The sequence below is a fragment of the Eschrichtius robustus genome, chromosome 15, assembly GCF_028021215.1.
Source record: "Eschrichtius robustus isolate mEscRob2 chromosome 15, mEscRob2.pri, whole genome shotgun sequence".
Taxonomy (NCBI): domain Eukaryota; kingdom Metazoa; phylum Chordata; class Mammalia; order Artiodactyla; family Eschrichtiidae; genus Eschrichtius; species Eschrichtius robustus.
Window position 1 is genome coordinate 37,555,340 of NC_090838.1, and position 24,183 is coordinate 37,579,522.

A 24,183-nucleotide genomic window follows, 5' to 3' on the forward strand; every position below is an offset into this window, starting at 1 on the left:
CCTTCTGTGAGTCTGAGAGGGTACTGGTGTGCCCTGACGTATGTCAACTTCTTTGTCAGAGGAGACAAGAGTGTAGCATGACAAATCCATACCCACTTACTGAAGTTATTCATGCCTTAAGGGGTAGTTCATAGACTGAGGCCTTGTCCTCTTGGTAAGCAGTCATACTGAGCAGGATAACAAGTGGAAAGAAGATGCCAGGTGGTAAATGACGGGAAAGAGAAAGCCTGACCCACTTCCCAGAGTCTGAAACTATAAAAGCCAAGCTTCGGCCACTGTGGCTGCCATTTTTACTTTGCGGCTGAGCTGTCCACTGTGGTAGCCACGAGCCATGTGAGGTTACTAAGCCCTTGAAATGCGGCTAGCGTGAGATGTAGACTGAAGAACTGAGTTTCAAATATATCAACATTTAGTTCATTCAAATTTAAATTTAAAAACTAAGACTTAAGTTATTAGAAAACTTTTAAGTCTGTTTGGAACAACCCGCTTATGTGGATCTACTTTTTCAACTGGCTATTTAATGTAATTTAAATACAGATCTAGTTTTTCTAATAAAAATTTAGGATATGAAGAGAGAGTTAAACTATACATGGGTGGTGAGGGTTTCGCAGGGATATGGGTATGTGCAAATCATCATATTGTATACAGTAAACGTGCAGTTTTTTACATCAGTTATACCTCAATAAAGCTGTTAAAAAAATAAAAGTAAACTACAGGTGAGAATCTCAAAGCTTTAATGCAAAACAAAAGAATTTAAAACATCTCATTAATAATTGTGTATATTGATTATATGTCGAATACGTGTTGATAATTGGGCTATTGTATGTTAAATATATTATTAAAATTAATTTCAACTGTTTCTTTTTACTTTTTGTAGTGCGGCTACTAGACAATGTAAAATGACATACTTCGCTCACGTTGTATTACTGTGGGACTGTGCTGTTGTAAAGACACCAGCCCTACACCCCCCCAGGACGTCCTGATCTACGCTCTCATTTTCCCTACAGCAAAATTTGTCCTAACCAGGGTTCGACAGCTTCTCTGCTAGTCTCTGATTGTTTCATAAAACCATCTTTCTTTCCTCCCTGGTTGGGTGGAAGTGGAAAGAAGGCTTCGGCACTCTCAACAGAGCCCAACATACAATAGGGCCAGGCTAAGGGCTGAGTGGAATGATTCCTGAGCTGGAAATCTGAAGGCTGGGACTTTGCTCTGACCTTACAGTAAACACAGTGGTGATTTTTGCAAGCCACCCCACTGCCCTGCGCTTCATATTCCTCACCTCTGAAGTGATTCCTTGCACTCTTCTGAGGACTATTTTAAACATAAGCATTAATATCTGAGGAGAGCTGGAGAAAATGGAAATGCTATTCTAACGTTAAATAATTTGCATTACAAAGTGGAGGAATTCTGCTCTGGCCAGCCCTCCCTTCCCTCTCCTTCTATCCATTGAGCAAATACTAAGTGCTAAATGCCTGCTTCGGGCCAGGGCTGCACTGGGCTTACTACACATTACAGACCATCTTCCTTACCTGGCTCTACTCCACCCCTTTCCTGCCAGGGGAATCTTGGTTGTCTAAGCGTCTCACATCTTCTCACCTCCTGTAATCACCTGAAGTCCACAGACACACCCTTGGGGCCAACAATAGTTTACCCAATTTCATCTTCATCATGAGCCCTGCGTGAAGCCCTGAGGAAGGAATCAGCTCACACACTGCGTTTCAGGCCCACCGTTACCACCGCATGATGAAATGTACACAGAGACCCTCAAAATTGGTGTTAAAAGCACATAAACCTCTTGGGTTGTTGAGATTCTAGCCCAAGCAGGGTGTGTGTGTAATATCACTAAAAGCAGGTATGATGGATAAAAATGAATGATGGCCCCTTCTCAACGTAAACCAAGCTGCTCATCCCTCAGGGTTGTTTATAAATAGAGGGGAGTCCATTTGTTCACGATCCCGGGGACAGGCCGGCACTCAATTTAGATAACGACCACATTTTGTGCCCAGCCATCACTCTCCAGCTTGCAAGGTGGTGATTAATCAAACAGTGTTTTGGTTTCTCCTGATATACATCTAGTCCTTCCGGTTTAGAGTGAGCTGAAGATGGCTTCAACAGTTTACAGAACAGCCCGGGGCCAGTACATTAGAAGGCCGTGAGAATGAACGCCTCGGAGGGCCCATCGGGCTGAACATTGCAGTCGAAATTACAAGTTGAGAGCAGCTGCATGAATATGGATTCCAGAAGTTTAGTCCAGTGGAGGCCTGGCCGTCTGGGGGCATCACTGGCTTATTATGCTCAGTCTGAGAGAGCGAATAACACTTGTCATTAAGATAGAGACACATGGAGTTGAAGGAACCCCAAAAGTGGACTAATCAGAAGGCATATATTTTTCTGATAAGGTACTCAGATACAGACCAAGGGTACTACAGTCTCCCCCCAGCCTCCTCAACTCCATCAGCAGCAATGAGGAGCGGCCCCGGATTCCACGTGCTCTTACGAGACACTCCCACCCCAACACTCACAGCCTCAGGATCGTGATCTGCCTTGCAGACCTTCATGCTCTTTACCCCTGTTTATGTCAATCACGCAAGGAGCCCAGGACTCCCAGACCATCCTTCACCCCTGAACTCTCCCCTCCAGACAGCTCCACAAAGCCCACAGTCTTAGCCTGTCTCCCACTCCCCCAATTCCCCAAGCTCTCTGGGTCTCGTGGTCCATTGTATCCCCTCCATCCTCTGCTTCTCTTTGATGCCCTCTCCATGCTCTTGCTCCAACCAGAAGCTGGCTTTCCACTCAGGACACAGCTTCCTCTGCATCCCTCAAGTGGGGGCTGTTTCCTCTCCTCCATCTCCCATGCCGCTGGGTCTGGAGCTGGAGTAGTGGTCCTCTCTGACCCTCAGTGCTGCTTGGGTATCACTCTTCCTCCCTCCTCAATAAAACGCCTGCTTTGAAGCACATGCCATCAGCCTACAGACCCCGTGAGCGTCTCTTGTTGCAGTCATCTACGGAGCCCCAGCTCACTGTGCTGTTTCCCACACTCTGCAGTTACAAGTTTTGGTGATTTCATCGTCCATGAAGGGGATCCTCCCAACATCCAGACTTCTCAGGTCCTTGACAACCTCCTCTCCAATACGTCGTTTGCTACCCTATCACAGACACTCACACCTTATAACCTTCCCATTACTAATGACTGCCACCCTCTCACAATCTCGATTTCACCCCCCGCCTCTGGGATCACCACCTGCTCCCTCCAGTACTTGATTCTAACAATCCTTTGAGCTGGGGCTGCCATACACAGTTGTGCATTTTGGGTACCGCACAGAAGTCCTTGGCCAAGGGGATAAGTGGGCCTTGAAATCCAGCCCAAGCCTCAAGAATGACACTATAAACCCTGAATCATGGCTTTATCCACCCAGGGGAAGAGGCAGCTTTTTCTTTGCACAGTTGTGGGACCGTATCACATAGAGGGGAAGCGTTTATCTAATTCATTGAAGACACTCCGTGGAGTAGCACCAGCTCTGATTTAGCCCCACTGGGACCTAGAACTTATTGCTCTCACTACTGTTCCAATGCCCCTCATGCCCTTCCCTCCTTTGCCATCTTAGATTCCATGTTCTGTGATTATAATCCCTTCTCTCAACTCCCTGGCCAACTTTCTCCCTTCATTGTATTCCTGGCAAAAGCCCAATCCTTTTAAAATGGAAACTTCCATGCCTGCACCCGTGTAGCTGAATGTGGCTGGAGAGAAACATACATGGGTTCACATTCACATCCATGAGCCCTAACTTCAAGCGGATCCTTAGTTCTGCCTGGTACTCCTAGTCTAGTCACTCTCCCACGTTCTCAGATATCGATCTGTTGTCTATACCCAGTGAGAGCCTGCCCCCCATTTCTGTGAGAACACAATCAGTAGAGCCCTCCACATGCTCCTGACATGACATCCGCCCATGTGTCTGCATCTGTCCCCCACACTCCGCCTTCCCTCCCACGCTGTGAGTGAACTGTCCCTGCTCTATCCAAGACCAGCCCCTCCACTAGTACCTCAGATACATCCTTTTTGCCTCTACAAGGGCTTTCTGTAATCATCCTCTCTCCTCTCTCTTGTGTCATCACATTTTTTCTCCTACTGGATCCTTTATATGAGTATATTCATGTGTTGTTATATCTCCTATATTTTAAAAAGCTCTCTCTTTACCCTACAACCTCCTCCAGCTGCTACACCATTTCTCTGCGCCCCATAGTGAAACTTCTCTCAAGAGCGGGCTGTACCCGCTGCCTGTTTCCCATTCCCTCTCCAGTTGAATCCACTCAGGCTTCTGTCCTCACCACTCCACTGAAATCTTTCTTGTCAAGGTTCCCAATGACCACCATGTTACAAATCTCTTGGTGAATTCTCAGTCCTCATCTTACTTTGACCTACAGCACCTTTGACACACCTGATCACCCCATCCTTCCTGAAACTCTTTTCTTGGCTTCCAGGACTCTACTCTGTTGGGTCTCCTTTTATGATTGGCCTCTGCTTTTCAGACTTCTTTGCTGGTTCCTTCTTCTTTGTTTCTTCCTGCTCTAAGCTGGTTCTTTCTCATCTCCTCAAACTCTGAGCACTGACATGGCCTCGAATGTCCTTGGGCTTTGTCTCCATCTACACACACTCCCTTGGTGATTTCATCCTTTCTTGTGGCTTTAATTATTGTCTATGTGCTGATGACTCCCACATTTCCATCTCCAGCCCCCTGAACTCTAGACTCACATATACAGCTGCAAGCACAATATCTCCGCTTCAATATGGGACTCAGACTTAACATGTATGAAGAAGAGCTTCTGATTCTACCATCCACCCCAACCTTCACATCCTCGTCTTCCCATCTCAGTAAATGGCAACTCCAACCTTCCAGTGCCTGGGATGCCATCCTTGACATCTCTCTCTTTCTCAGCTCTCTCTTCAAAATTGATCCAGAAACCAGTCACTTTTTGTCATCTCCACTACCACCACCAAGGTCCAAGTCACCTTATCTTTCGCCTGATTTATTACAGTAGCCTCAGTCGGGGACTTCAGCTGGGGCTGTGGTCAGATCATCTCCATAGTGGCCTGAGCTTCCTTACAAAATAATGGCTGGGTCTAGGGACAAGTGTTGAGAGAGAGAGAGAGAGATCATCTCCATAGTGGCCTGAGCTTCCTTACAACATAATGGCTGGGTCTAGGGACAAGTGTTGAAGAGAGAGAGAGAGAGAGAGAGAAGCTGTGTTGCCTTTTCTATCCTAGCCTTACTAAGGGAAAGGTATTACATTAAGCACTGAAGGCATAAAGATGAATAATAAGTAGTTTTGAGTTTCCAGGCTGGAAGGGTACTAGGGAACTTCACATGTTAGAACCCAGTGTTCCAAGTGCTGTCACAGGATTAAGCAGGGGGTACCGTGGGAAGTGAGGTGATGGAGGTAAATCAGAATGGGGGGTTTCAGTTGAGTCTGAAGGCTAAGGAGGAACTACAATGTGGAGGAGGAGAAAAGGGCTTCTATGTAATGCTCACATGCTAGAAAAAGAGGTTAAAAAGGGACTTATGGAGTTAACAGCTGAGAGACCTTGGGGTGAATCAGATAGACTTCTTGCATTTACTAGTTAAACTTGGAGAAATTATATAATCTCTCTGAACCTGTTTTCTCATTTACGGAATGGGAATTATTCTTTAGACTTGAGAAAGCTCCTCTCATAATGTATGACACTTAATAGGCCTTCAAAAAATAATGATTTTCCAAAATGAGTTGGTTCAAATTGCCCAATATAGGTTTTTTGAAGTTTTTTCTTTCACCAGTCCTGTTCCAACAGGCCCAAACAGTCTCCAGCGTTTCAACCTAAGAAATAAATGAAGAAATTTGGGGAGCAGAAAAGCAGAAAGGTTCATTTCCCCCTAGTCTCAGTTGAATCAAAGCCACACAGCCTGACTTACTGTATCTTCTCGTTCACATTCTCAGTGCAGAAAGTCCTCGCAGCAGGCCATGGATTTGCTTCTGGGGCCTAATTTGGGGTTGCTGTCCCAGGACCTGGACTGGCCAGTGAGGTAGATTTCCAAGTCACGTTCCCCATTACATCAGCTGGGGCAGACAGAGAGTGAAGAGAAAATAAAAAGGAAATAGAAGGTTTCCTTTTAGTTCATTTTTTTAAAGTCTGTGCTGTAGAGGATAGAGCATACAACAGCTGGTCCCTGCCTTCTAGACGCTTACAACATATTTGAAGGGACCAGACACAAACATATGAATCCGGGAGTAGAAGTCATAGGATATATCACGTGTTCCGAATGTCAGGACAGAAGGTACAGACGCTGGGGGCGGGGGAAGCTGGGTGGGAGGCTTCTGTCTTGTAGAAGCTGTGGTGGTCAGAGGTGTCCACAGCCTGCCTGTCTAAGTCTGACTCTGCTGGGGCACATGCTGTCTCTGCACCTACTTTCTTTTTCAGCGGTTCCTTCTAAGACTGCAACTTTCTGGAAAGGAAGTGCCAGCCGGACCCTAAAGCCGTTAGGCCAGATGCATCAAAGGGCCTGCCCCACATGCTTTGAGGATTAGAGTCGGTCTTATTTAACAATCTAATTAATGTTTTGATAATTTAACAATTTTGTATGCTTTCTGGAGGGCTTTCGAGGGGAGCGACCTTGGCAAATAAAGCCACGTTTCCTTTCATTCTTAGAGATGCCTTTTCTGATCCTATTAATGAGAAACATCCTTTCTATTTGGGCTGGGCCAAGAGAGTGAGAACAGGCTTTCCTGCTATTGGGATGCGGTGGGGAAGCCCCAGCAGTGCAGCCAGCGAGGGATGAGGAAGGTGGGGGGCAGAACTGCAGCTGTCCTCTCAGCACTCAGCCACCCCAGTGTGAGGGCCAGCCCCTGTTCACGTTCTACTGTAGCCCTCAGAGAGTGCAGCACTGTGAAAGGTGCTCCGACAGCGCGCTGTGCTGCATGGACCCGGCTCTTCCACCCTCTGGGACTTCATTTCTTCCTATTTCAAATGGACGTGGCAATCCTTACCTGACCTGCCTCAGGGGGTGATGAGCCAGGCCACCTGTAGCAGCATAGGAATCACCGGGGAAGTTTCAATTACAGCCTGAAGCCCAAGGACAGGGAGTGTTGTGATGAGGCTGCACAAGCTCTTTGTAGGCTGAGGTGTCCTCCAGGGAAAGGCACAACTACCTTCCTCCTTCCAAACCAAGGCCCTGTGGAGTGGTGGTGAGCAGCACAGGCTGGATGCATGGATGGGGGTTCTGATTCCTGCTCCATCACTGCCTTGCCGTGTGCCCGTGGGTGCACGTTCGTTGGCCTCCCTCAGCCTTTTCATCTATAAAATGGGTACAACAATAGTCTCATCCTTCGAAAAGCTACTGTGAGAGTCAAATGAGATGATGTACAGGTAGTGCTCACTTTGCAGAGTTCAACTAAGCATGAATTTCAGTTATTATGGTTTAGTTCAATAACACCAGTCCCAAAGCATGGTTCCAAGTTCAGTTACCATGTGTGTTAACTGTGAGTAATTGCATGAAGAACAAACTTCTCTGCTAGCTCTTTGACCCATAAATCTCTAGGTAAATGACAGAGGCACGTCATGATCAGTGACCAATTGCATCACTTCTTTCAAAGCCTGTCGGTGACTGGTCCCGGCGCATTTGTTACTCAATTCACACACAGGCAGCAAAGCATGTAGCTGTGCTGCCTCCTTGTGTCCCAGTGATAAACCCATGTGCTAATCACAAGAGGGAGCTGGCCAAGAAAAACAAAAGTGCATCAAAGAAATAAAAGTGATAACGTTGGAAGTGAAATTCAAACTCAACATAAATGGAATCATGAAAGAGCTGACCATGGGAATATTGATGACGCCACTCTTTGAGAGACTCTTGTATGCAGTGGGAGGAGCTAATGAAGGCAAACTTAGTGGCATAAATGTGGAGAATGGTTGTGATGAAAAGGGTGAAGATGTCCCAGAGGAAGTGACACAAGCAAAAAACTTCACCTGAAAGGAAATCTCAGAAATACTCCGCAACAATGAAAGTACAAATAATGTGTTAGAAGCTGATCCAAACTTAGAAAGGAGTATGACAATTTGCCAAGGCACAGAAAAGATGCTTGCCCTGTGTCATATGTTCTACAGTGAGAAGGAGGCGAGCACTATTCAAATTTTCTTGATAGACTTTTTACAAAGAAACATGTTAGTTCTTAATGTTTCTAATGTTTTAAGTTTCAGTATACTAAGTAAATGTTGGTTTTACTATTGTATTTCATTTCAATAAACGTTTAAAACTGACAGTAGAGAGCTCTTAATGTTTTGACAAAAATTTCAAAGTTCACAGAACAATTAACATTTTTCCCCGTGACTATAAAGATGGCTTTTCAGGGTTTCAGCACATATGGTTATTTTATAGTCCCTTACTATCAAGCAAAGTGAGGGCTCCCTGCATATACAGATAGATGCTGATAGACGGTAGCTGTCCTCATTATTACTCTATTGACCCAAGGAGTCCAAAGGAGCAACTTGCATTGACTCTTCCATCGCCCTTTCTACTCATCTATCAGGTCAGAACACACTGGCTGAGGAAACCCTGGGACAATGAGAGGTTATAATAATCAAGAGGAGGACGCGTCCTACGTTGGAAAGCCTTACCCAAGAACTTTTCTCTTGGAACGAGTAAGTGACTAATCTTCAACCACAGGCAACAAGGTCCGTGGAGATTTGCAAATGCTTCCTAGCATCTTCGAGGGTGCTTCTAAGATACTCCACATTTGGTGGAATCTTCAAATTCCACATTTAACTGAGCTGACATTAGAATAGATAGAAACTTTCTCGGTGGGTTCAAGCACCTGAAGACAACCCCTCCCTCAACCAATTCAAGAGAAGAGGTCTGTAGAGAGGGCCCAAAAGCTCAAGGCACAGATTGGTCCTGAATTTCCAACTCTCTCTCATTTCTCTAGTGAACCAGTCGGTCTAAATAAAGCACTTATTTTATGCTCAGGTGGAAGGAAGGTGTGTGAGATGGGGAGGCAAGGGTTGTAGATAATTTGGGAGATGAGCTCTGTGCCAAACTGCCAGGGTTCAAATCTTGGCTCTACAACCTTGTATCTGAGGGACTGTGGGCAAGTTACTTACCCTCTCCATGCCTCAGTTTCCTCATTTGTAAATTAAATAGGAGTATCTTAGTCAGTTCAGGCTGCTATAACAAAAATACCATAGACTGGGTAGCTTAAACAAAATACGTTTATTTCTCCTAGTCCTGGAGGCTGAGAAATCTAGGATCAAGGTGCAGGCAGATTCAGTGTCTGCCGAGGGCCTGCTTCCTGGTTCACAGACAGCCATTTTCTTGCAGTGTTCTCACGTGGCAGAATGGCGTGAGAGAGCTCTCTGGAGTCTCTTTTATAAGGGCAGTAATTCCATTCATGAGGGTTCTACCCTCATGACCTAATCACTCCCCAAAGATCCCGCCTTCTAATACCTCCACACTGGAGACTGGGCTTCAGTGAACTTTGAAGGGGCACACACACTCAGTGCATAACAAATAGTATCTATGGGGTTGGCCAAAAAGTTTGTTCGGGTTTTTCATACCATCGTATGGAAGAACCCAAATGAACTTTTTGGTCAACCCCATACTTATACAGATGAGAGGTCTACAGGTGATCACCTATACTAAGCCCTTTGCCTAGTCTCTGGTATATAGTGACTGCTCTATGAATGTCTGTTTTATTACAAAGTAATTAGTTAAAAGAAAAAAAAGATTCACATTCACACAGAAAGTTCCAGAAGATCAGATTTTTACCATTATTCAAATAAATTAACTCTATCCTAAATCATGTGGTACAGAGAATTTGTGCTGCCGGTATAAAGAAGTAAGCATTACTGGGAAGCAGACCTCCGTGACCCAGTAGAAGCTTCACAGCGTCACCCATCTTATGGGCTCTCACTTCCTCTTCACCAAAATTAACTGTTCTCCTCTGAATGAGATGCTACTGGGTTAATTATTTATAAAAAGAAGGGGCTTCCCTGGTAGCACAGTGGTTGAGCATCTGCCTGCCAATGCAGGGGACACAGGTTCGAGCCCTGGTCTGGGAAGATCCCACATGCCGCGGAGCAACTGGGCCCGTGAGCCACAATTACTGAGCCTGTGCGTCTGGAGCCTGTGCTCCGCAACAAGAGAGGCCGCGACAGTGAGAGGCCCGCGCATCGCGATGAAGAGTGGCCCCCGCTCGCCGCAGCTGGAGAAAGCCCTTGCACAGAAACGAAGACCCAACACAGCCATAAATAAATAAAAATTTAAAAAAACAAACAAACAGGGAGCTTCCCTTCATCTGTCTGCACCAGTAGGGACCATGGTGGCAGTTGTTTTATTTCCTAGAGGTGGGGGCATTCAGATCCTCTCCCAACCTTCTCCCCACCTCCTTCTTGTTATCAGTGGCATGTTTTTTTGAGAGAGTGGGCTAGGGTTAGGGGTTGGGCTGTGGGAAGAGATGGAGATAAGGTAAGAGCATGACCTTGTCCATGAAGTTCTGGCCATTCCAGCCCATTCCAAGCTCTTCCTTGTCTGATCTCTTTATTACCACTGGTCCTTGGCACTCAGCATATCCCATATGCTTTGTCAGGTGTCATCCAGCAAGGTAGGTATTACCACCCTTGACGCTAAGATGCTATCTTACCTCTCACACAGAGAGCCCTCGACAGCTGTAAGCAGTAAGTACATGCTGACGGACCAAGAGGAGGGACCTCTCAGGGAAGTGGGGTGGAAGCTCTTGGGCTGGGAAGAGCCTGGTGGGAGGGTGAGGGTTGGACAGCCAGAGCCTGTGTCTGTCTCATTTTTCTCCCCATAACTGGCAGTCAGGACAGAGTTTCCCGCCTCCCACCGCGTCGGCCTGGGAGTGTGTCTTGGGTGATTTAACAGGTCTATGAAAATGAAATTTGGAAATGGGGGAGCTGCCCTTTCTGGAGACAGTGGGAGGGAAGGGCCCTATCCCTCTAAGGACCGTGTGGCAAATAGGACAGGCCGCATAATTTGAGAAGCCCCGTGCAAAATGAAAATGTGAGGCTCCGTGTTCAAAACTGTTGAGAATTTTAAGACCGTGACTGCAGGGCATTAAACCAAGTGTGGGCCCATGTAAGCACCTGGAGTGCTTCCTGTGGACGGTCCTGACAGTTCAGTGTTAACACGGAGCATGGTGATATCCAAAAGAAAACTGCTTTTGTATTACAGCTCAGTTCCTTGAACTATGTAAAATGCGTATCAATAAATGCACTTACTCCAAAAAAAAAAAGGGCAGGGCCCTGCACTGCACAGGCCTTGAACCCATGAAGCCTGCCCTGCAGCAAATCCAGGAGCTCTGCCTGGCTTGGGCACGGCACATTAACTCACCACCCACAGCTCCGAGCCCTCAGTGGGCTGGGGATGGTGGTGTAAGGGAGGAAGTACATAGCGTCCAGCTCCTTCCTCGCTGGCTGAGAGGAGGGATGGGAAAAAAGGAATGCTGCCAGGGCTAGAGCGTTGTGCCCTCAGAAGAGGCCCCAGCGGCCCCACGGACGGAAATGTTAAACACAGAGTCTCTGTGTTTATCTCACCCCATCGTCATGCAGCGTGACTAAGGCCTGCCTGCAATTCTACCCTGGGTGTGCTCGGGAGGAATCACAGCCTCTCCATGACAATATTTACTCCGCTGTTGCCCGGGGGAGCTCTAAATTCAGAGAATGGTGGTGGTTTTTTCGAGCTCTCCACCCTCATGCGCAGCTGCTTCTGCCCGCTGATTGTGTTCTGGTTTGGGTCAAGAGTAGGATGCAAGCCATCTCTGGGAGAAAACCCAGGGAGAGCCAAGACCTTCAAACTCTTACTATGGCTGCCGACACAGTTCAATTTGCCCACCACATTTGGCTTGTGAGTGGTTTTGTTTTCTCTGAGCTCTTTGGGATGAGGACGGTGGCCAGGCCTTCTCTTTCAACCCTGCCCCCTCCGTACCTGAGGACCTATATGTAGGTGCCATTCACGGAATGGAAGGAGGAAGGAAGGGAGGGGGGCCAGGAGGTCTCTCTCGTGTGCTAAGTGTGCTGGGCATCATGAGTTGGCTAGAGGTGGTGTGGGAAGGAGGGCTGAGGAGGAGCTATCTGCTCCTCCCGCGGGAGCCATCTCGTTCTCAGCTGCTCAAGGCAGCCCCAGCTGACTGGAATTCAGGTGTTGACTTTTCCAAATACCTTAAGAGCAATGAACGCTTAACAGCTTTGTGAAGCTCCCCACAGAGGCACCAAGGTTTTCCGAAGGATTTAGCCTGTCGTGAGTGTGTAACGCCTAAGAAAACTCTGCTTTTGAGAGTGATGTCCCAGAAAAGCCACGTAATACAGGGAGATGAGCTTCCTGTCTGCAGGAGTCTAGCAAATATAACGTCCTTTCGCTTCACATGGCTTCTTCTTCTATTCTATTTGCATTAGTGGCAATACATTTCCTCTGGCATTGATTTCTATATGTCAAACCTATCAACCTACATTATTAGAATGATTGCGCAGGTTTTTGTCTTTTATCTTAATAACATAAGCTGATATATCTAACTAATGTAAAGGAGAAATAAGAGGAAAGTAATTTGTTACAAGTTGAAGTGTTACTATTTTAATCTATGTAATGTATATGTATATGCTATATATATTATGTTATATATGTTGTATATTACATGTTAATGTTATATATAATATATTTTGTCAATTTCAGTTACTTAGAGGTAATTTAGGACTCCTTCCTCCAGACTACCAAATACCCAGATCCTTCTGTCTTAATTAATCTGGATACTTAATGTTGTTACATGCATACATTGAAGAGAGAGGCTAATTCTTTCAGCTGGTGGCTTCATTAGACTGCTAGCCATTCTGTCTTTTTATAATGTGGCACAATTACATCATACCATATGTCAGCAAATTGTCATTTGCTCTGTATCTTTCCAAATACCTTACTATTACACATTTCATTTGCAAGCAAGATTGGCTGCAAACTACGTCATGCTTTTATGAAGTTGGGCCTTGATAATGGAACACATATGTATAGCAGTCAGTATGTCAAGGGTGACCATGATGATTGCAGCCTTTTCCAATTGTTTTACCCAATTTACAGAACTGAGTAGTAAACAGAACTTGCTACAGGGCTAACTTGATACTCTACTGTTTTCTGTAGTGTCTTTACTTACAAGTTTTCAAGCCTGGAGGGGTTGGGGAATTTTCTTCAAACTAGGTCCTTAGTATCCATGATTCCCAACTTATTTCCCCACCACACAACTTCTGAAGCTTTTTTCCCCCCACTGTTGCCACTCACCTCACACTAGAGACATCCTTTGCACACAAAGTGACAGACTCTTGGTGGCTTCTCCAATATCAACTCTCTACCGCTTTCCGGTTACCAGTGGTGATCTCCCGCCATAGAGTTCAAAATGGCTGCCTAGGTCTGGTCACGTGACCCAGTCCTGACCAGCGGGGCCTGAGGGGACGCTGACCTGAGGCTTCTGGGAAATATTTTCCTCCTCAAGAGAAGAGCAAAGAGAAATGGCATTTCCGGCATTTGGGTGTGGAGTGTGGCAAGTAAGAGAATCCACATGCGGAAGATGATGGAGCAGAAAAATGGAGAGAACCTGGGTCCTAATGTCATGACCGAGTCTCTTCATTGACCAATCCTGCTCCTGCCCAGCCTTTCAATTTCTTGCTGTGCGAGCTGATAAATTCCCACGTTTTTTTAAGCCGCTTTTAGTTTTGCACTTTGTTATGAGCAGCTGAGAGCATCCCTTCCAACTAACAGCATTCACTAATGAATGGTACACGTAGTAGATGCAGAACTCTATCAGGTATTAATGAAAAATTCAAAAGAAAGAGAAAATGGGTTTGTTTCCTTGAGTGAAATTATAATCTAGTTGACAGAAATAAAATACACCTACAAGTACAAATTAAGAATTTCTGCCCAGTACCTCAGGTTCATGTGCAAAGTACTACAGTATAAGCTAAATACGAATTGCAAAAATTTCTGCAAGATTTGTTTATATTATCAGTTTTCAACAAGGTGTTTTCACAGTGTAAAGAGAGAACCAAAGAAAAATTAAATATAAAACGTGGCTCCCTCCCTTTTCTTTTGTGAATCTGCTTGAAAGCTGACATTGCTGTCTTTGAAAGCCACATACTCTGGTGTTGTTTTGGAAAGCACTGGGACAGAAAATATTTCTCAGAAATGGGAACTCACCTATAGAGGCTGCTGAATGCATACACTGCCGCTTACGTCTGATTTGAAATATGCAAGCAATTTGCCTCTTTAAGAATTTATTACCATCAGGTTAATAACCTTCACCTGACATCTGGAGAGTAACTCATAGGCGCCTTCATGTTCTTTTAAACTCTATCTGCGGCTGAGCAGTTAGCCAATGTTAGCACAAATGCCAATGTGATGGTCAGAAATAATAATTTTGTGCCTCTCAGTCTTCCTGGAAGCCACTTCCATTAGGCGTGTTCTGAAGATGGTAACAGAGTGTACTTGTAGGTTTGTGTTACACGGCATTAATTATGGTGGCAGCTCTGACTCAAATTTTCAAAGTTTGGTGAAATAAGCCTCGTTTGGAAGATAAACTGGTGCGTGGGGCTTCGCATGTCTTCCCAGAAATACCATGAAATAAGACCACGATCTAAATTCCCTTAGAGGAGTCGCAGGGGGTCCGGCAGCTGGGGAACATCAGGACTTGATAGGACCACTGTCCTAATAGGAGGAAGTGAGAGTGACGAGAGGGGGTTTATGGATGCTGGTATTTCTGTTGTGCTGCGGTAGAGGGACACAAACGTAGAGTACAAGACCTGCATAAACTCCAGATCCTTCCACAGAAGCCTTCCGTGCTACCTCAAGTTCAAGCTCCTCACCTCAGCTGTCCAGCTCCTCTGCCCCACCTTTGGTCCCATTCGTCTCCTTGCCATCCTCCGAAGTGAGTATGTTCATTCTGGCTTCCCTGCCTTTGCTCACGGAATGCCCACTGCCTGGAATGCCTCTCTTCTTCCCATTTTTCTTCTACATCCCTCCTCCCTGCCTGTTCTTCACTGCCTAGTTCAAGTCCCATCTCTTACAGGACTATCCTGGTCCTCAGCGAGCTCTCTCTTCTTATGATAATAGTAATAACAATGTATTAAGCACGCAGGGTGTGCCACATAATTCACACTCACTATTGTTCATTCTTGAAACACCCCTTGCAGATAGATAATTTGAAGAAATTGAGGTCCCAAGAAGTTTTAAGTGACTTGCAAGAGACTACACAAGTAAAACGTGGCTGAGTCTGGATTCCCGTCAGTTCTATCTGGCTCTAGCTGTTCCAACTCTTGGACCGTGCCTAATTGCCTCAGCTTTGGCGCCTCCTATCCAGACAGCTTTGCCTGCTTGGAGAGGGAATAATCAGGACTTTGGCCTTCCAGACTGCTAAATGCTCCTAAGTCATAGGCAAAGACTGTGCTATGGTGGACAGCATGGGTGTGGTGGGGTGTTCTGGATGTGAAAGCCTACTGTGATGGGATGGGGTTTTTCTACTCTCCATACACTGTCTCCATCCATCCCCACCTTGGGACCTGGTACGCACAGTGAAAAGGGCATTTGGTAATGCAACTCAAGAAATTTGATCATCAGAGCTCTTGGCAAAATGACGCTTAGATTTTCTTGCAAAGGTTCCACCTCTAGGAGCTAAAGGCCCCAACCTGCTCAGAATGGAATGAGATAGAAATGCAAGCTGATTAACGTTTATCAGAGGCTAAGGAGAGGCTATAGGACTCAAGGATTAGGGGACAAAGGATTAAAGTGGAGAGGATCTACAGACATTAATGATTTGGTTTCCTCATGATAGAAAGAGGGGTGGCCCCCTGGCTCTTTTTGATCAAGAGCCATGATCAAACGACTTGCCGGTCCTAAATGGATCCTCAGTGGTCGACTGAGGAGCTGGGGGACGGGTTGAATAGGCAGCGGAGCTACTCCTGAATTCCCACACTACTGCAGACTTCCGGTGAGAGCTCTACTTGAAAAGGAAGGGTTGTTTGTTTGTTTTTAGTTGCTTTGTATATTCTAAGTTTCAGGAAAAATTGTCCCACTCTTGGAAACGGACAAGAGTGTGCTTTCCTGGGTTGCTTTGAATGGCGTCTGTTGTCTAGTGGACCCTCTAGGGATTATCTGACTCAAAGGGATGCAGCTTTGACTCTAATGATTAGACTAATTAAGAATTCTAGGGATACAAGTAAAAAGTGGTAGAGGATTTATAGCTGAACATGATTCTAATCTATAGGAATCAACGACATTTTGTCCAGTAGTGATACAATTATTTCAACCCTACTAACAAAGTGATCCCAAATAACACACTTTGTTGTGTTATAGGCTGTTAACCAGTTTTGCGAGTAGCTAGCAAATTCATTTCCGATTTCTGATTACCTGTACATGTATGCCTGTTCTTTAAATTCTTCTTTGAATTAGTTTTAACATCTTACCGGTTCTCTCATTTAATGAGTTAAATAAAATCCTTGACACATGTTCATTCTGTATTTGGATAAAGGTCATGATTTTACCTTTTCGAAAATTATAGTTTAGCGTGGACTCAGCGTGCTTGGCTAGCTGAGGGTGTTTGATAATGAATTCTGCTTCACCTTCTGCCTACTAGTGATGGCATCGTCCTGAGCTGAGCAAATGTCAGAGAGGCGGGGCTCTTTATGTTTCTCTTTCAGCTGTCATACCTCAGTGACTTATGGGAATCATCAAGGAATTCTCATAACTAGAGTACCTTCTTAAAGCATTTTTAGCTCTCCTTCCACCTTCTCAAACCATCTGTGGTAAAGAACCAGTATTTTTATTTCCAATCCACTGCAGAATAATATTTTTGTCAAATATAATAAAAGTGAATTACTAGAAAATAACCAAGTGCTCAGATGTTGCAGTTATGTCAGATGGCTATAAAAGTTGTTGGGTGCTTACCCTGAATTCTCATACTTATCTCACGGAGGATGATTACAAAGAGTTTGAGGGCTGGCACTGGTTTGTGGTTTATACTTTGGGGAGTACTGCTTTATCTAAAGGGCAGAAAAGACTTCTATTTCCCTGGACCAACTTGTCCTACAAAATCCCACCAGACCAAACAGGCTCAGGTATACAGAGTTCTTCCTTGTGGTTGGGCAGGTTTGGTGAGTAATATAAAGTACGGGGACAAGGATCGAATCTCCAAATGGTTCAATCAGTTCCTTATTCTGAAACAAGGGCCCTTCCAGGCTGAGGCTTCTGAAAGGAAGGTCCTCCATGGACATTCTTGCACTCCTAACTTTCCTCTTCCAAATCCAGTTTCTTGTCTTTATTCCTCTTGTTCCCTGTATTAGGTCAAATACAGGTCTGGCTCCTGTAATAAAATCCAAAATAACAGTGGCTTAAACAAGATGGGAGTTTATTTTTCTCTAGCAGTCTGAGCATGAACAGTCCCTAGCTATTATGACAGCTTTACAGTGTGTGAAACTGACTCCTGTCTTGCTGCTCTGCTATCCTATCCTCAAAATAACACCTTCCCCTTTGTGGTCTAGGAGCCACTCCAGCTCTCCTGCCATCACATTCTACAGTCTAGCCAGTGGAAAGGGGGATCAAAGGAAAAGATGAGACCATGCTCCTTCCTTCTAGGGACATGACCCAGAAGTTGCACATATGACTTCTGCTCACATCCTATTGGCCGAAACCTAGTCACACAATGGTTTGCTGCCATACCAGGGATGCTGAGAAATGTAGTCCTTATTCTGGGCACCCATATGCTCAGTTAAAATTCAGAAATCTGTTACTAAAGCAAGAAGAAGAGATGGATATTGGGGGCCAACTAGCAATCTCTGCCACCATCTTCTTAAAGTTTCTGAGTCAGGTGCCGCTATTTTTCCTTCAACAGTTCCTCCTTCCAACAAAAGGAGGAAACTCTGCCTCTTAGTACCTTGTTCCTTACAAAACTTGGGCCAAGTGCTCGTAGAGGTGTTCTTCTGCTCCAAAGGGCTGGATTATGCTCTGTTAATTTTTTTTTTTTTTTCAATTAAATCCAGGTTATTTATCAGGTATTATGGAAGAGGATTCTCTAGTCTTCTAGAGCCGGGGCATGACTGAGGGAGTGGCCAGGGTACAGGCCTCAAGCAAAATTGATTGTGGCACAGGCCAGAAAATCAGCAAGTGTCCAGGAGTGAGAAGGAAGGGGTGGGGGCAACACGGGGGCTGCTTGGGTGGGGTTTCTCCCGGGAAAGAAGAACAGAAGTCAGGAAGGTGTTTGAGTCCTGGCTTTTCTACAAACCGCTGGAGAGGCCTTGGGCAAGTCATCCAGTGCCTTGGCCTTTGACTTTGCAGCTGAAAATTGATTTTGGATGATGAAGTGGTGGGGACGATGTTGACAATGGTGGTGATGATGGTGAGATGGCAAATGACATAAAGAGTTGACGTATGCTCTGTTCTTATTAGGGAGAATGTGGATTCCCTCATTCTAGTTCAACCTCCCTGCTGGAAAGACATGGCAATTTTTTTTTTTTAAATAAATTTATTTATTTATTAATTTATTAACTTTTTGGCTGCATTGGGTCTTCGTTGCTGTGCGCGGGCTTTCTCTAGTTGCGGTGAGCGGGGCCTACTCTTGGTTGTGGTGCACGGGCTTCTCATTGCGGTGGCTTCTTTTGTTGTGGAGCATGGGCTCTAGGTGCACGGGCTTCAGTAGTTGCAGCACGCAGGCTCAGTAGTTGTGGCTCGCGGGCTCTAGAGTGCAGGCTCAGTAGTTGTGGCGCACGGGCTTAGTTGCTCCGCGGCATGTGGGATCTTCCTGGACCAGGGCTCGAACCCGTGTCTCCTGCATTGGCAGGCGGATTCTTAACCACTGCGCCACCAGGGAAGTCCACGGCTATTTTTCTTACTAGAAAGTCAACACCTAAGTAAGGCAATACTTGAAACATTTAAAGGCACTATAGCATACTCTCACATGGTGAGAAGACTATTTCTCATATTAGCATGCTTCGGCTCTGCCTGTTTGGGAACAAAAGACCTCATTATCATTGTGCTGAAGAGCCCTGGACGCTCTCCTGACCCAGCTGAGCCTGCTTGAATTACTCTCCCTTTGTTATCCAGGAGGGATGGCACCAGCTCCACATTCTATATTCCAAGAAGCCAGGGATGATCATAAACAACTAAAACTTATTGAGATTTACGAAGGGCCAGGTGCTCCCCTAACAGCTTTACTTGGTTTACTTCACTTAATGCTCATACTGACCCTTTGAGGTTGGTGGTATTATTGTTTTCAATTTACAGATGAGAAAACTGAAACTTAGAAAGGGTGAGTAACTTGCCCAAGAGAATACAGAACCAAGCTCCCAAGTGGTTTAGATTCAAAAGAACATTTATATTTTTATTTGAAAAGGAATAGTTATTGAGAATTTTCCTAATGATCAATTTCTATCATTTTTTTTCTAATTATCAATTTGCACTGCAGCAAAGTATGAAGAGAAAAAATCGACATCATACACTATTTTCACAAAGAAAGATGGTGCTGTAAAATGTTGCTGTATTTCCTTATAGCCTTTGCCTCGGTCAGTCTGTGTCTCTTTATGTTTATCCCGAGTTTTACTTGAATAGCTAATAAGCTAGCTTTTCCCAGAAATGCTTCCAGCTTGTAGGCACACTACGCCCCCTCGCTGTTAGTGTGGCTTCCTCTAAACCTCCAGCTTCAGTGTGACCTTCAGAAATCGCTCAGTTTGGAAGTAACTCTGCAGGATGGGGCCCTTGTCGTGTAATATCCACACAGGGAAACGCCTGGAGAGGTTTTTCAGGCAACAACAGTAATGCTCAGATATTTTTAAAATGTCATCTGTGCTCTTTAAGTCGTAACTCAAATCCTCCCTGTTGGCTGCAGCTTGAACCCCAGGGCTGCAGTGGAGACAGGACGTGTGGCTCGGTCCCAGTCTGAAGGCCTCAGCTATCAACAAGAAATTCCCTCAGAGGAGATCCCAGGCTTTTTCGGGCAGGAGCCAAGAAATTGAATCATATGATGACATTAGATAATTTTTAAAAAATGAAGTACCTCCAGAAGGATAAAATGCTAGGGACTGCGCATTCACAGGCAGTAACTTACCCCACTCTGCATGGTGTCAGGGCCTATAGACTTGGCACATGAAAGACAAAATTTTACCTGACTAAAGATAGCTTTCCTTGAAGCCAATTTAATCTGGAAACGTTCACTCAAATTGTTTAGGCAGAGCAACATTAAGGATCCTGTGACTCTTCGAACGTGGGCACATTTGGCCAGACATTTTTGGGCAGGGAATATTCCCAGGATGCCAAAGAGAACAAGACGAAGCATTCTCAAGGCTTCTTTTCTCTCGAAAAGAATCTCCCATCCATTAGTTAATGCCCATCCTTCTCTCCTCTGAGTTCTTTTCAACATGTACTGATTCTTAGCAAAAGATGCCTTGTTACATAAGCCATCTTTTGAGGGCCTCAGTGGCTTGTCTTCAGCACTCGATGCTGCATTCATGGTGGCCTCTCTTGCTCTCCCCAGTGTCACCCTCATGGCCAAGCAAGGTATTACAGCACACAGCAGCTGCTGTTTCATTTGTTCCTGCGCTAAGCTGCAGAGGAAACATTTCTGAATCCAGATACTCCAAAGAGCTCCCCAGACAGGCTTCTGGGGGCCCTCCATTCCCCCATTTACTCCATTTAATCCTCACAATTCTCTGTGAGGTACTGTTAGCCCCATTGACAAAGAAGGAAGCTGAAACTCAGAGAGGTAGGGAGGTTTGGTCAAGGTCCCTCAGTGAGCAAGTGGCAAAAGCAGGGCTGGAAATGAGATTTTCTGAACCCCCGAGTCCAGCATTCTTGCCCTGATATGACAGCTGTTCTCACTTCGCCACAATTAGCGGGCTGTGGGAAAACCTGTAGCAATGTGTGTGTGAGGAGGGGGCAGAGTAGCTCTTCCACGGCCCCTGCATTGCTTTGTCCGCGGGCCCATCGCGCCAGGCGGGGCTCCACGGCGCACCCTGGGCAGCCTCGGGCTCCTCCTTTTTCTACTGAGATTCTTTCATTCCTTTTCCCCTGCCCCCTCACCTCCCTGCCAAACACAGAAGCGACCCCAGGAATAAAATGCAAGAGCTCGACCAACACAAAGCAAAGGTTAGAAATTGAATGCCACCCCTCCCGAAGCCAGGAAATTCCAGAGACGCGGTTCTCATGGCAAGGGGACTTCAAGTTACATATTTTGCAGTCTGGCTAACCAGTTGTACTTTTCAGTGTGAGGCTTAAGACAGGGTCTGCCTGTGCCACGAGGGTGCCTCCGGGGCTCTCAGACCCATATTAGATTGCACGCAGGCTGTACTGTGGATTAGCTGTGAGATTTGCAAATGTATAGTTTACAATGTGGTAAGAGCCTCGCGGCCCCGGGAGCAAGCTCTGAGAGTCGTTACTGTGCGGGGCTGGTGTGTGGGGGGATTTGCCCTTCAAACCTCAAGGCTGCGTTAGCATAGTTGGGGCCTACGGAGTTCCCCTGCTGTAAGAAGCAGTCTACACTTCATTTAAGGTGATTTTCGCGAGCCCTCCCTCTTCCCACGCAACCCACCCGATGTGTTTCTCTGGGTAAAACCTTGAATGCTTCCCAAGTCCGCATAAGCCGGATGCCCAAGGTTTTAGAATCGGAAGACTGGTCTCTATTGGAAGTGGTTTCCTAGTCAGATGTGAGCTAAAGATGGAGGTCCCGTGGCCTACCTCCCCCTGGTCTGTGGGTCCCCAGTGAATGGGCAAAGCCCCTGTTCTAAAGGTCTTAGGCTGAACACCTACTGCCCACTGCCCTCTGGCCCCAAGGTAGGGACTGAAGAGTTCTCCAGCCCAGGGGCAAGGCACACGGCGGACCCTCACCCCAGCCTGGAGAACAGCAGTGAGGGAACCCCAAGCTTTTCTCCAAAAGTCACCCTAGACTGGAAGCTGGAGAGGCCCATGTTCCTTTCCTGAGTTGTCCCTGACCCCACAGAGCAGGTCCCGGCTCTACACATCACTTCTGTGGTCCGTGTTTCAGCAGTGGAAGCTGAACCCGAGTCTCAGACCAATCACTGAATTGGCTGTTTGACTTGGGCATCTTTCTGGCTTTTCTTCTGCACTCACTTCTCCCTTCAAGACCCCTCCTCTATTTCGCTATGACCTTCTTGTGCCTTGCAGGTCCCAGTCCCTTTCCAGGCCAGTCTGCCTTAGACCCTATTCCCCTCTGGAGCTCTCTCCCTCCCCTCCTCTAACCCTCTTCCCCAGGCCTTTTGCCAAACTTCCTCCCAGCTACCTGTCACTCACAAAAAATCTGATAAAACTGAGTAATAACAGCTGATGTTACTGTGTTCTATATCTGAAAAGCATATTAACAAATACTCTCTCTTTAATCTCACATTAGCCTGTGATGTTCTTGCTGGATGAAGGAAATAAATATCTATCTTTCAAACAGGTTAAGTGGCCCGCCCCAGATCAGGCAACTAAGAAGTGGTAGGATTTGAATCCAAGTCTTCTGATCCCAAATACCTGATACCCTTTCCTTTAGGAGCTGCTGCTTTCTCACCACTGCCCTGCTGGGGGTTCACTGCTGCTCAAGACTTAATTTGTTACTTATCCCAGTGGGGTTTGTGTTTTAGGAGCCGGCACTTCTGCCAGAAGAGTAAGCCAGCAACAGAGCGAGGCTGGTGGGAGTGCCCTTCTGACTCTCTTCCAAGCAGACGGCTCCCACTTGACCTGCTCAAGAGAGAAATGAGCTGTGCTCATGCAAAGAGCTTCTGAGGGTTCTCTGCTGCCAAACTCTAGAAGGCAAAGCCAGGGAGAGGAGACACTGCTGGAGGTACCGTTTGGAGTGAGAAGCTGACACTGTGGGGCCCACAGGCTCCCCTCCTCCTTGCCATCCTCTCCCTTCCAGAGGGTTAATTCTGTGCTCCGAGGCAGAGAGGCCTCTCTCAGAGACTCTGATTGTGGTTATAAAACTGTTCCTGTTGACTGGGAGGTTCATTCCTAACTGTGAGGTTGGTAACACCCCTCCCCCAGTCCCCGAGAAAGCCCTGATTCCCCTTTCCTCGCTGCCTTTCTTCCTTCCCCTCCCTTATTAAATATTTGTTGAATGAATAAATGAATGAATGAATGCTGCTCTATCCCTCTGCTCTTGGAGCCAAGTCACCCAGACAGTTCATTCTTGTAGATGGAGCCTGAGGAGTTTAAGAGGTTACCTTGGGCTGGAGCAATGCTCAATTTTTAAAAAATAAATTACTAACGTAACCCGTAAGGTCCTGTAGTTCTTGGCTGGAGAAGATAACTTAGCAGAAGTCACTTTAGTTTACAAGCAAATGCATTCAGATGAAAATTGATGCAGGCTCCCTTTTACATAATTGAACTAGATGGTTGCCCATTTGGTGTAACTGGAGAGGGACTGGAATAGCTCTTCTACCCGAATGTCACTCACATCAGCCTGTCTCAGTGCCTGGGATTCCGCCATTAGAGACGCATTACTTTGCAGTTTTAAGAGCCTCTTAAACTCCTTGCAGTTGACAAGCTTTGTCAACAACTCAATATGTGGTTGGTATGACACTAAGTATTCAGATACGTGCATCTCTGTGGTTGGGATTGCATAAAGATAGCATCATTATCCTAATCAAATTAAAGAAAATCTACACATGATGAAATTCACATGCTTCTTATTTTTCTGGAACTGAAGGCACTTGGCTGACTCTGATTCTGCCTCCCCCTTTCTTCCCTTCCCCACTTTTGTCTTCTATATGAGGACACGGGCTCAGGAGCACCCTCTGCTCTTTGGGGTCTCCAGCAGGACAAAGTCGTGTCCGTGGATTCCAGGCCCAAAGCTAAGAAAGGGAAGGGAGGGTACATAAGGAGGAAGTGGTGTTGGAAAGCAGAAAGATGGGGAGACGAGGAGACAAGCAAAGAATAGGACAGGAGAGAGGAAAAGAAGGGTGCTTTTGGTGGGGACAGGAAAGAGAACTATGCACCCATTTTGTACAGGAAGCAAAGATTCGTCCTCGTGGGGCTCAGGCTCTAATCCGTTCCCTGGACTCATCTTATTCCAGTTTGTCCTGGGGCCTGCAATCCTCCCTTTAGGGATGTGCTGCTTCATAACTCGACAGCTCTTTTGCAAACTTCACCGGCCAGCCTGGGGTTGGTTCTCTGCACCCTGCTTGGAACT